This window comes from Eretmochelys imbricata, chromosome 20 (genome assembly GCF_965152235.1).
Source record: "Eretmochelys imbricata isolate rEreImb1 chromosome 20, rEreImb1.hap1, whole genome shotgun sequence".
NCBI lineage: Eukaryota > Metazoa > Chordata > Testudines > Cheloniidae > Eretmochelys > Eretmochelys imbricata.
The window spans coordinates 11,679,108-11,691,905 of record NC_135591.1 but is presented as its reverse complement, the minus strand read 5'-3'; positions in this window follow the sequence as shown (position 1 = coordinate 11,691,905).

Sequence of the window (12,798 nt, the reverse complement as noted above, 5' to 3'; positions counted from 1 at the left end):
GCTTTTTCTGCATTATTGATCATTCTACCATTTCTATCCAGTAATGTACTAATACCATTGTTATGATTCTTTTTGTTTCTAATATACTTAAAAATCTCCTTCTTATTGTCATTAACTCTGCCTTTTATTAACTTGCTTCCCTTACCAATTCTCTACAATGCCTAGCTCTGACTTATATTCATTATCATCAGCTTCTCCTTTCTTCCATTTATTATATGTTATATTTCTATTTAATTTTTTTATAGCTGCCTTCAATTTCCCTCTAAACCAGACCGTTTTGTTAACCAATACAGCCTTCTTCCATGATGGTGGGATTGTGGCTTTTAGAGCATCTAGTAAAGTGTTCTTAAATAATTTCAAATTATCATTCACATTTTTTTGATCAAATTCTTCCTCCCAGATGATTCGACTGGCAGAGGAAAGGGAACGGTAGGGCCACATTTGAAGATCTGCACATTCCACTGTGACTGACAGCTCTTTTTGGTGCCAGGAGTTGGGCTTGGGAAAGTTCTGCCATTTTCTCCTCCCCTGCCAAATGAAGAAGGAGCCAAACCCAAGGAGCTCAGCAGGTCATCTGAACCCTCTCCCCCCACCCCCACAATGGGTAGCCAAGCTCATGAATCCCAATAGGGCATAAGAGCTGCACTGACAGGAAGATAAGCCCAAGAGCTCAGCAGAGCCTATGTATGTATTTGGAACCCAGAGAGCTGCGTGGCCATGTATTGAACGTCTGCACAATCTACAACGAGCAGTGTCTAATGTGGGCGGAGCTTGTTTCGTGAGGAAAGCTTGGAAGAGTAGAACAACCTTTTCACCCACGCTCACAATTCAACCCACTGGGCATGGGAATGTGATTCTAAAGGTCCTCTGAGACTATGCACATTGCTTTTGGCTTCTGGCCTGGCATCTCCCGTTTCCCATCCCCTTCAAACTTGAAAACAAGGGCAAGCCACTCAGATGAAGCATTGCTCCTTCAGCACACAAATAACTTCTTGGAACAGTCTGAGTTGCTGACAAGAATTCTCTTCCAGATGGACTTGTACTAGCATTGCACCTGTTCTGACAGAGATCATAGATGTTAAAGCCAGAAGGGACCATTGTATCAGCCTGTCTGAGCATCTGCATAGTAAAGGCCAGGGAATGCTACAAAGTGATTCCTGTATCAAGCACAATAACTTGTGAGTAAGCTAGAGTGAATATTTTAGAAAGAGACACCCAATCTTGATTTAAAGACTCCGAGTGATGGAGAATTTAGCACAGCCCTAGGTAAGTTGTTCCAATGGTTAATTCCCTTCACCGTTAAAAATGTGTGCCTTGCTCTACTTCCAGCCATTGGATCTTGTTTCATCTTTGTCTGATACATTCGCAGACTTCTGTTATCGGAACCCTTATCCCTGTGCAGGTATTTATAGTCTGTCAAGTCATTTCTAAGCCGTTTGCTCAATCAACTATACACACTGAGCGCCTTTAGTCTCTTACTGTGTGGCAGGTTTTCCAGATGGCAATTATATCTTGTAGGTGTTCTTTGAACCATTTCAATTTTTTATGATACTTTTTGAAGTGAAGATGCCAGAATCGGACACAATATCCCAGTAATGGTCTCCCCAATGCATTATACAGGTAATGCCAACTCCCAGCTCCTATGCAATAGTCCCTGACTGCATGACCTTGGGTGAGTCACTTCCTATCTCTGTGCCTCGGGTTCCACATTTGCAATATGGTGATGGAAATGCCAACCTTCCTGGAAAGCACTTTGCGAACTAGGATCCAAAGTGCTATAAGTATTATGGTTACTTCCCCTTTCTGTCTCTTTGGCTTTCTGATCTTCTCTCTGCTACTGTGGTTTCTTGCTGCTTCTCTCTCACACACACAAGCACATGTAACTCCACCAATTAATGCTCCAGCCCCTGCTTTTGCTATGTCAGTCCCCAGGGAAATCCCTTGGGCCAGATGGTTTAGCTTCTACTCAAACATTGCCATGTGTCTGTGTTTTAGGTGGTGATTCCTATTATTTCATCTTCCTGGTCCAATAAAGGAGCTCAATTGCTTTTTACATTTATCCTGCATGAAAGGATAAATGCAAAAATGGGGGGAGGGATAGCTCAGTGGTTTGAGCATTGGCCTGCTAAACCCAGGGTTGTGAGTTCAATCCTTGAGGGGGCCATTTAGGGATGGGGGCAAAAATTGGGGATTGGTCCTGCTTTGAGCAGGGGGTTGGACTAGATGACCTCCTAAGGTCCCTTCCAACCCTGCTATTCTATGAAAGGAGGCTGGTACATCCACCAGTTTCAGGGGGGTTTAACCCAGCCCATTACTATACAGAGTCCAGGCTTTTGGAACCCTTCTGACTTTCAGAGTGACCAAATGGTGCAGATACAGAAGGCTTTGAAGCCCACCCTGACTGAGGGGGAGAATTACCTGTAGGAAACTCTGTGGACACTCCCTGGAACAGGCGGCCATACATGAGAATGGTCCCTGCCCAGCTCACCGTCTTCCAAATCCAAAATAAGTTTGGATTGCCTTCTGGTCCCATGTAACTATGTTAACCTCCATGGAATTGTGTTGGAATATAGCCTATTAACTTCTCAGGCCTTCCAATGGCCCTGTGAGGTAGGCAAGAATTATTGTTCCAACAGACTGCAGAGGTCTGCTTATGCTCCCACATTGCATCCTTCCTCAGCACTGGTCAGCATTCTGCTCCATCACATTTACACTCCCACAGTGCATCCCTGCTCAGCACTGGCCAGCATCCTGCTCCTTCACATTTACACTCCCACAGTGCATCCCTGCTCAGCACTGGCCAGCATCCTGCTCCTTCACATTTACACTCCCACAGTGCATCCCTGCTCAGCACTGGCCAGCATCCTGCTCCTTCACATTTTTTCTTTAAAACAAAAGGAAAACTGAAAAACTAATAAGCATGTCTGCTGAATCTCTTAGCCCTTCCCATGAACCTGACTCAGCCTCTCTGCAATAGACTATCTGGACCAGCAGTTTCAGGAATTTTTTTAAGACCCACTCCACTGTCTCCCAGGACTTGTTGGTTACAGACACCATACAGGCCTTTCCCAGTCAGGCAGAGAAGCTTCAGTAGCCAGCACATCAATCTTGAATGTCTCCTCCTCACTCCCAGTAATTCTGACCAGGGAAGTAAGCATTCCAGGATCGCCTGCCTGGATTTCCCCATCCCTCCTCCTGCAAGAGAGATAATGTAGGAGTAGACTGAGATGTGGCTCTAGCAGTCTAGGCTACTGCCCCAGAAAGGCACTTACAGCCTGATAAGACTTACCCCAGGAAGCCTCTGTCACCCATTGATGGATGTGATTGATGACACTTGGATAAATGCTGCATTCATTGCTCCATGAGTATTTGGGACATTGGTGTCCTCACCGCTTCTTCTATGGTCTCACGGCGTGAATCCTGGCCATATTACAGTTAAAACTGAACAGAGCTTTCTGACTAGATCTGATTTTTCAGGAGTTCTAAAAACCACATATATAGTCACCTTGATCTGAAAATTGCTATACCAATTGAGGGTCTCAGTGGTGCAAATTTGAGGTTCTTTGGCGAAGGGGTCCCAAGGTACAGTCCCACTCAAACAACCTGCTTTTAAAAAGTTTAGATTCTTATAACTTTATTTGTGCAGAGCTAGGGAAAAATCTCTGGCCCTGATTCACTTCAAATCTATATCATCCAACTGTCCTTAAGCTCTTATAGTTAATAGTACAAAGAAACAATTCGGAAACCCAATATTTCAAAAGTGATTGAACTTTCATACTCCTTCTATGGAATGGTACTCTGGGCTGATGTGACAGCAGCTGCCTTAGAGAGGAAGCACCTTTGTTTACAGACAGTTCACTCCTCTGTGAGCTATTCCTTACTATCGCCTCTGTGACTAAGGCTTGGTCTATACTACATAGTTAGGTTGACATAAACTGCCTTGCATCAACCTAGCTGTGGAAGTGTCCTCACTTAAATTTGGCTCCCATTGACATAAGTGCCTATCTACACCAATTTAGTAACACCATCTACCTGAGCGGCGTAGAGTCATGGTCTATGCACTTAGGCTGGTGCAGTGTCAGTGTAGACACTGCATTGCTTACATCAACTGTTACAGGCTTTCAGAAGCCATCCCACAATGCCCACTTGACAGTATAATTGATACAAGTGCTCCTGTTGAGGACACACACTGCCAACACAAGGATCCAAGAGTGCACACACACAAGCGATTTAATAACTGGTGGCTGTATGCCAATATAAATTAGGTCAACATAATTTGTAGTGTAGACATGGCCTTACACTCTGAGGCCTGGTATGCACACACCAGTGTGTTTAAAGGTGTGATGGCACACTGATTTAGTTAAACTAGTGCAACTTTATGTGTGGACACTCTGATATCACTCATATCAGTTTAAACATGGCCAGAGCTTGCAACAGCTAGTGCATTCACAGGAGATGCTATGCCCATTCTATGCACAGTTTTCAGAGGGGCAGCTGTGTTAGTCTGTATCAGCAAAAACAACAAGGAGTCCTTGTGGCATCTTAGAGACTAACCAATTTATTTGGGCATAAGCTTTTGTGGGCTTTCAGTAACCCTTTCAAAGTGGGTTTCTTTTCTATGTGCTGTAAAATTCATATATAGAGTACATCCACCTGAAAACTGGTATGTCACATGAAGGCCCAGGATTGAGTATGCGGTACACATTTGAGGTCATGTAGTCGGGGTTACCCAAGATACTACCTCCCCCCCCTGCCCCCTCCCATACACACACATTTGACCTGCTTTTAATTTTCCCAGTGCTATAAACTAGACCTACAAAGTCAGTTGTCTTGAGACTTGGAATGCCAGTTGAGGCCTGTGTCACAATGTGAGGGGAAATATGGGCTCCCAGGTTCCTTCCTCCTGCAGCTCCTTCTGAGTAAACACATGACATTGGAACAGCTCCAAGGAATGAGGAAGGCCACTCTTTGGAGAGGTTTAATATTGATTTCCGGGGTAAACATCCAAGATACTGCATCCTGACCTTTTCAAAGTGGTCAAACTGCACACTTGGAGAAATGCCCCATATCCTGGTGCCATTGCCCCCTATTCCCCACCCTCTTAGAAAGTGCAGATCAGGGCACTGAATCCTTAGGCAGCTTAGGTTTTTGCTGTGACAGAGATTAAATGGGCCTTTGTTTCCCCGCCTTGATATCAGACTACACAGGACATTGGCACTTGGTTTAAAAAGAAATTCCTTCCCAGTAGTGAGGAAAACATTTCTCTGAAGGCTTCTGCACCTCATCCTCCTCTCTCTGACATGGTTGACCACAGTGGAGTTATTTCTGAATTTCCTTTATATAAGTGAGAGGAGAATCAGGACTTCTAAGTTGGCTCAAGTTTCTCTTTTGTAACAGTGTCCTTTACCTGGGTGGAGAACACTGGCTACTTACTGATTCCCAGCTGTTGCTGTGTATGAGGCAGAGAGAGCAATCCCAGTCCAACAGTGAGGGCAGTCTGCATTCTGCTGAAACTTGCTAAGAAGTCCTTAGCTGCTCTCCTCTCCAAGCATCCAGTTCAGCAGAGCAAGATCCCCTAGGAGCTCTTAATTCACACAAAGAGGATCAGCTACCCATGCCAAGCACTGCATTTCCAGATCTTGTCAGCCTACTCTGTTGTTAGAACAGACACCTTTTGATGCCATTACATAAGACACCAGAGAAGATAACTGAGTGGGACAAGCCAGCCAGGACAATGGGACCTTATGGAATTGTTTAACCCTTGTTCCCCAATAAGAGGCAAACTATGGCTCAATTTTTTTCAGTCCTCTTACACAACATCCAGTCAATCTTCAGCAACAAACTAGCCCCTTGATAAGTGAACTTCTGGGGTGCAAGAAATGCACTTCTATGGCCACACTGCATTCATGGGGATGGCAAAAGCCCCATTCCTCTGTGTAAGGCAGCCTGGCCAAGGTAAGGGGAAAGGGATCCAAATGTAGCACTGTGGCATCATAGAATCATAGAATATCAGGGTTGGAAGGGACCTCAGGAGGTCATCTAGTCCAACCCCCTGCTCAAAAGCAGGACCCATCCCCAATTAAATCATCCCAGCCAGGGCTTTGTCAAGCCTGACCTTAAAAACTTCTAAGGAAGGAGATTCCACCACCTCCCTAGGCAACGCATTCCAGTGTTTCACCACCCTCCTAGTGAAAAAGTTTTTCCTAATATCCAACCTAAACCTCCCCCACTGCAACTTGAGACCATTACTCCTTGTCCTGTCCTCTTCCACCACTGAGAATAGTCTAGAACCATCCTCTCTGGAACTACCTCTCAGGTAGTTGAAAGCAGCTATCAAATCCCCCCTCATTCTTCTCTTCTGCAGACTAAACAAGGAGCCCTTACAGTGGAAAGTTACAAAAAGTCCCCAGTAATGTTTTAGTATCAGGTGACAAGACCACCTGACTCTGTAGGATTACGGTGTCCATGAGTCACAGGCAGTATGGAGCATCCACAGGAAGGCCAAGCTTTTCACGGTCCATTGGCCTTGCTGATGGGCCATCCGCCCTGTCTGGCTTTTCCATTGTTGTACCTGAAGTGTTAGCAGTGGGCATCACCCAAAGTAGTATAGTTGAAATACAGATACATAGTCAATATTCCTAATTTCAGATACAGAAATGATACATGCATACAAATAGGATAATCGCATTCAGTAAATCATAACCTTTAGAATGATACCTTACATGAGCCATCCTGCATAAAGTATATCTCAGTTATGTCATATTCATATCATAAGCATATTTTCATAAAGAATATGGAATGACACATCACAGAGTCATCTCCTTATAATCCACTTTTTCCTTCCTTGAGCCATCTGGACTCTAACGCTACCCCTGTGGTTCCTGTCCTTGTGGAGCCTATAATCAAGTCCACAATCCAAAACAATCAGTGTAATACACTTAGAGCACTAGGGTGACCATACCTCCTGTTTTGGCCAGGACAGTCTCTGTTCTGGCCGTCATGAGGTTTTTGGCAAAACTGAGCATTTATCCCATTTGCTTTTACCTTGGGGTGGGGGGGGCAGGGGAGGAGGCATGGAGCAAGAGCAGGAGCAAGTGCAAATGGGACAAATGCCCAGTTCTGCCAAAAAAGTTGTGACATCTGTGATGATGACACCAGGCAGCTCGGACTAGCCTCAGATGGCAGGTCTCGGGTAAGCAATGACACCAGGCAGTTCACGCCAGCCCCACACTTGGCGTCATTGCTTACCGTGTGTCCCATTCTCACTTTAGGGAAATATGGTCACCCTATTTACAGGTGAAGGTTAAAAATCTTTCACCAGAGGAGATATCACCACAATGAAAGAAATGGATCTTTGTCCCAGAAGGAGGGGCATAGAGGAAGCGTTAAAACTATATATAAAACTATAGGCTTATAAAAACTAAAGAGCAGGTTGAAATTTATGATCTGACTAGAAGAGATTAGGAGAGAATTTTGAAGACGGGTGTCAGCTCTGGAGATTGGCTACGTATTCCACAGGGCTATAGAGGTCAGGGACAGTGGCAGTTCCTGTGTTCAGAGATTATCCAAATTTATCTGGGTCTGATGAAGTAATTACCATTTGTCAATGCTGTTAAGCAGAAACCCAAGCCCCCTGCAGAATATGAAGAGTAACTTTTTTTTGCTTATTCTCTAGTTATGAATAATCCAGCTCATGATGATCCAGGCTACCCACAACTTGTTATAGATGTACTACTTCCAGAGGTGAGAGAGGCAGTCAAAATGGTATTGGATAGGGGTCACACTAATGTTCAGAATTTGATTGAATAAGAGGACTGTGCTTTTCTCTATGTCCTGGAGGGTAAGAACAGGGACCCATTGGATGAGGCCAGAACATACAGGGTTGAAAGTGCCCAGGAACCCAATTCTCAGGGTAGTACAGGCACCGCTGGGTATTGCAGTGGGTGTGGCCAAGGGAAACGGGGTGCCCTTCTATGAGGAAGATAGGCATAATGAGGAACAGGAGGAGGTGGTGCAGAGGCTTGAAGAGCTGACCTTGGGGATAAGGAGTGGACCACCAGCTGGAACCACTTCCTTCACCCCCAACAGGGATACTGAGCCTCCTCCTACTCATCCAAGATTCTTACCCACATTACCTTGGATGAGTGGGGACATCCCACTGTGTCATCAGTTATAGGAGGTTATATTTGTAAGCAAGCTTTGCTTGTTAGTGGGGCATCTGTTTCTTTAACATCTAGAATTCAGGCAGGGGATGTCACTGTGACACTGGTAGACCAGGTGCCAGCTCTTGCCAAGGCTGTAGGTGTCAGCTGAGCATTGACAGATTACATCTTGCCAGCTTCCCTGAGGAAGCTCATAGTAGGTAGGTGATATGGAAGGGGGGGTTCAACTGTTGTGACCTGCACTGGACGTGCCATGTTTGTCTTTCTTCCACAGGACAGAAGCGACTTTGTCTGTACAAAGTGCAAGCTAGTATCCATATTGGAAGAGAAGATTGAAGGTCTGGAGCAACAGATAACGACCCTGCGTTGCATACGAGAATCTGAGGCTTTTCTGGACAAAAGTCAGGATATGCTTCTACAGGCACAAAGCTCTACAGATTTAGAGCAGGTTGCACAGCGGGGCCAAGAGGCCAGTGAAGAAGCTTGGTGACATGTGACCTCCAGAAGAAGAAGGGGAATCTCCGGGTTCCAGCAACGCGGACACAGGTAACTAACCGTTTTCATGTTCTCTCCACAGGTACCTTTGCAGAGAGTGGACCAGATGATACGTCTGGGGGGAGAAAGCAGAAGGAGACTCCGTTGGTTGGAAGGCATGAGATGCGCTGTCCTGAGGTTGCGGGTTCCACGACCACCACTCCCAGGAGAAGGAGGCGGGTGGTGGTGGTCGGGGACTCTCTCCTCCGGGGGACTGAGTCATCTATCTGCCGCCCTGACCGGGAAAACCGAGAAGTCTGCTGCTTGCCAGGGGCTAAGATTCGCGATGTGACGGAGAGACTGCCGAGACTCATCAAGCCCTCGGATCGCTACCCCTTCCTGCTTCTCCACGTGGGCACCAATGATACTGCCAAGAATGACCTTGAGCGGATCACTGCGGACTACGTGGCTCTGGGAAGAAGGATAAAGGAGTTTGAGGCACAAGTGGTGTTTTCGTCCATCCTCCCCGTGGAAGGAAAAGGTCGGGGCAGGGACCGTCGAATCGTGGAAGTCAACGAATGGCTACACAGGTGGTGTCGGAGAGAAGGCTTTGGATTCTTTGACCATAGAATCATAGAACATCAGGGTTGGAAGGAACCTCAGGAGGTCATCTAGTCCAACCCCCTGCTCAAAGCAGGACCAATCCCCCATAGTTGCCCCAGATCCCTAAATGGCCCCCTCAAGGATTGAACTCACAACCCTGGGTTCAGCAGGCCAATGCTCAAACCACTGAGCTATCCCTCCCGCCCAACATGGGATGGTGTTCCAAGAAGGAGGATTGCTAGGCAGAGATGGGCTCCACCTAACAAAGAGAGGGAAGAGCATCTTTGCGAGCAGGCTGGCTAACCTAGTGAGGAGGGCTTTAAACTAGGTTCACCGGGGGAAGGAGACCAAAGCCCTGAGGTAAGTGGCAAAGCGGGATACCAGGAGGAAGCACAGGCAGGAACGTCTGTGAGGGGGGGGCTCCTACCTCTTACTGAGAGGGAGGGGCAATCAGCAGGTTCTCTCAAGTGCCTATATACAAATGCACAAAGCCTTGGAAACAAGCAGAGAGAACTGGAGGTCCTGGTGAAGGCAAGGAATTATGACGTGATTGGAATAACAGAGACTTGGTGGGATAACTCACATGACTGGAGTACTGTCATGGATGGATATAAACTGTTCAGGAAGGACAGGCAGGGCAGAAAAGGTGGCGGAGTAGCACTCTATATAAGGGAGCAGTATGACTGCTCCGAGCTCATGTATGAAACTGCAGAAAAACCTGAGTGTCTCTGGATTAAGTTTAGAACTGTGAGCAACAAGAGTGATGTAGTGGTGGGAGTCTGCTATAGACCACCGGACCAGGGGGATGAGGTGGATGAGGCTTTCTACCGGCAACTCGCAGAAGCTACTAGATCGCACGCCCTGGTTCTCATGGGCGACTTTAATCTTCCTGATATCTGCTGGGAGAGCACTACAGCGGTGCATAGACAAACCAGGAAGTTTTTGGATAATGTAGGGGACAATTTCCTGGTGCAAGTGCTAGAAGAACCAACTAGGGGGGAGCTTTTCTTGACCTGCTGCTCACAAACCGGGAAGAATTAGTGGGGGAAGCAAAAGTGGATGGGAATCTGGGAGGCAGTGACCATGAGTTGGTTGAGTTCAGGATCCTGACACAGGGAAGAAAGGTAAGCAGCAGAATACGGACCCTGGACTTCAGGAAAGCAGACTTCGACTCCCTCAGGGAACTGATGGGTAGGATCCCCTGGGGGACTAACATGAAGGGGAAAGGAGTCCAGGAGAGCTGGCTGTATTTCAAGGAATCCCTATTGAGGTTACAGGGACAAACCATCCCGATGTGTCAAAAGAATAGTAAATATGGCAGGCGACCAGCTTGGCTTAATGGTGAAATCCTTGCAGATCTTAAACATAAAAAAGAAGCTTACAAGAAGCAGAAGATTGGACAACTGACCAGGGAAGAGTATAATATTATTGCTCGGGTATGTAGGAATGAAATCAGGAAGGCCAAATCACACTTAGAGTTGCAGCTAGCAAGAGATATTAAGAGTAACAAGAAGGGTTTCTTCAGGTATGTTGGCAACAAGAAGAAAGTCAAGGAAAGTGTGGACCCCTTACTGAATGAGGGAGGCAACCTAGTGACAGAGGATGTGGAAAAAGCTAATGTACTCAATGCTTTTTTTGCCTCTGTCTTCACGAACAAGGTCAGCTCCCAGACTGCTGCGCTGGGCATCACAGCATGGGGAGTAGGTGGTCAGCCCTCTGTGGAGAAAGAGGTGGTTAGGGAGTATTTAGAAAAGCTGGACGTGCACAAGTCTATGGGGCTGGACGCGTTGCATCCGAGAGTGCTAAAGGAATTGGCGGCTGTGATTGCAGAGCCATTGGCCATTATCTTTGAAAACTCGTGGCGAATGGGGGAAGTCCCGGATGACTGGAAAAAGGCTAATGTAGTGCCAATCTTTAAAAAAGGGAAGAAGGAGGATCCTGGGAACTACAGGCCAGTCAGCCTCACCTCAGTCCCCAGAAAAATCATGGAGCAGGTCCTCAAGGAATCAATCCTGAAGCACTTACATGAGAGGAAAGTGATCAGGAACAGTCAGCATGGATTCACCAAGGGAAGGTCATGCCTGACTAATCTAATTGCCTTCTATGATGAGATTACTGGTTCTGTGGATGAAGGGAAAGCAGTGGATGTATTGTTTCTTGACTTTAGCAAAGCTTTTGACACGGTCTCCCACAGTATTCTTGTCAGCAAGTTAAAGAAGTATGAGCTGGATGAATGCACTATAAGGTGGGTTGAAAGTTGGCTAGATTGTCGGGCTCAACGGGTAGTGATCAATGGCTCCATGTGTAGTTGGCAGCTGGTATCAAGCGGAGTGCCCCAAGGGTCGGTCCTGGGGCTGGTTTTGTTCAATATCTTCATAAATGATCTGGAGGATGGTGTGGATTGCACTCTCAGCAAATTTGCTGATGATATTAAACTAGGAGGAGTGGTAGATACGGTGGCAGGTAGGGATAGGATACAGAGGGACCTAGACAAATTGGAAGATTGGGCCAAAAGAAATCTGATGAGGTTCAAGAAGGATAAGTGCAGGGTCCTGCACTTAGGATGGAAGAACCCAATGCACTGTTACAGACTAGGGACCGAATGGCTAGGCAGCAGTTCTGCGGAAAAGGACCTAGGGGTGGCAGTGGATGAGAAGCTGGATATGAGTCAGCAGTGTGCCCTTGTTGCCAAGAAAGCCAATGGCATTTTGGGTTGTATAAGTAGGGGCATAGCCAGCAGATCGAGGGATGTGATCATTCCCCTCTATTCGACGTTGGTGAGGCCTCATCTGGAGTACTGTGTCCAGTTTTGGGCCCCACACTACAAGAAGGATGTGGATAAATTGGAGAGAGTCCAGCAAAGGGCAACAAAAATGATTAGGGGTCTGGAACTCATGACTTATGAGGAGAGGCTGAGGGAACTGGGATTGTTTAGTCTGCAGAAGAGAAGAGTGAGGGGGGATTTGATAGCTGCTTTCAACTACCTGAGAGGTGGTTCCAAAGAGGATGGTTCTAGACTATTCTCAGTGGTAGAAGAGGACAGGACAAGGAGTAATGGTCTCAAGTTGCAGTGGGGGAGGTTTAGGTTGGATATTAGGAAAAACTTTTTCACTAGGAGAGTGGTGAAGCACTAGAATGGGTTACCTAGGGAGGTGGTAGAATCTCCTTCCTTAGAAGTTTTTAAGGTCAGGCTTGACAAAGCCCTGGCTGGGATGATTAATTGGGGATTGGTCCTGCTTTGAGCAGGGGGTTGGACTAGATGACCTCCTGAGTTCCCCTCCAACCCTGATATTCTATGGTTCTATGATTCTATGATTCTATTAAATTGATTCCTGGAAACCAGACCAGCTCACGTGTATGTTCAAGGTAGGTGTTAGTCTTGTAAAGGTGTGATTAGTTTTTAGACTCTATGGAATGCTTATAAATTGCTGCATGCATTAATTTTACTTGTAATGTCTGTATCCCATGCTTTAAAGTAATATGTAAGTTTTGCTTTATAACTGTAAAAATTCCTGCTCTGAACTTGTGAACCCATTTGGGAGGAGTGGTTTCCCCTGTC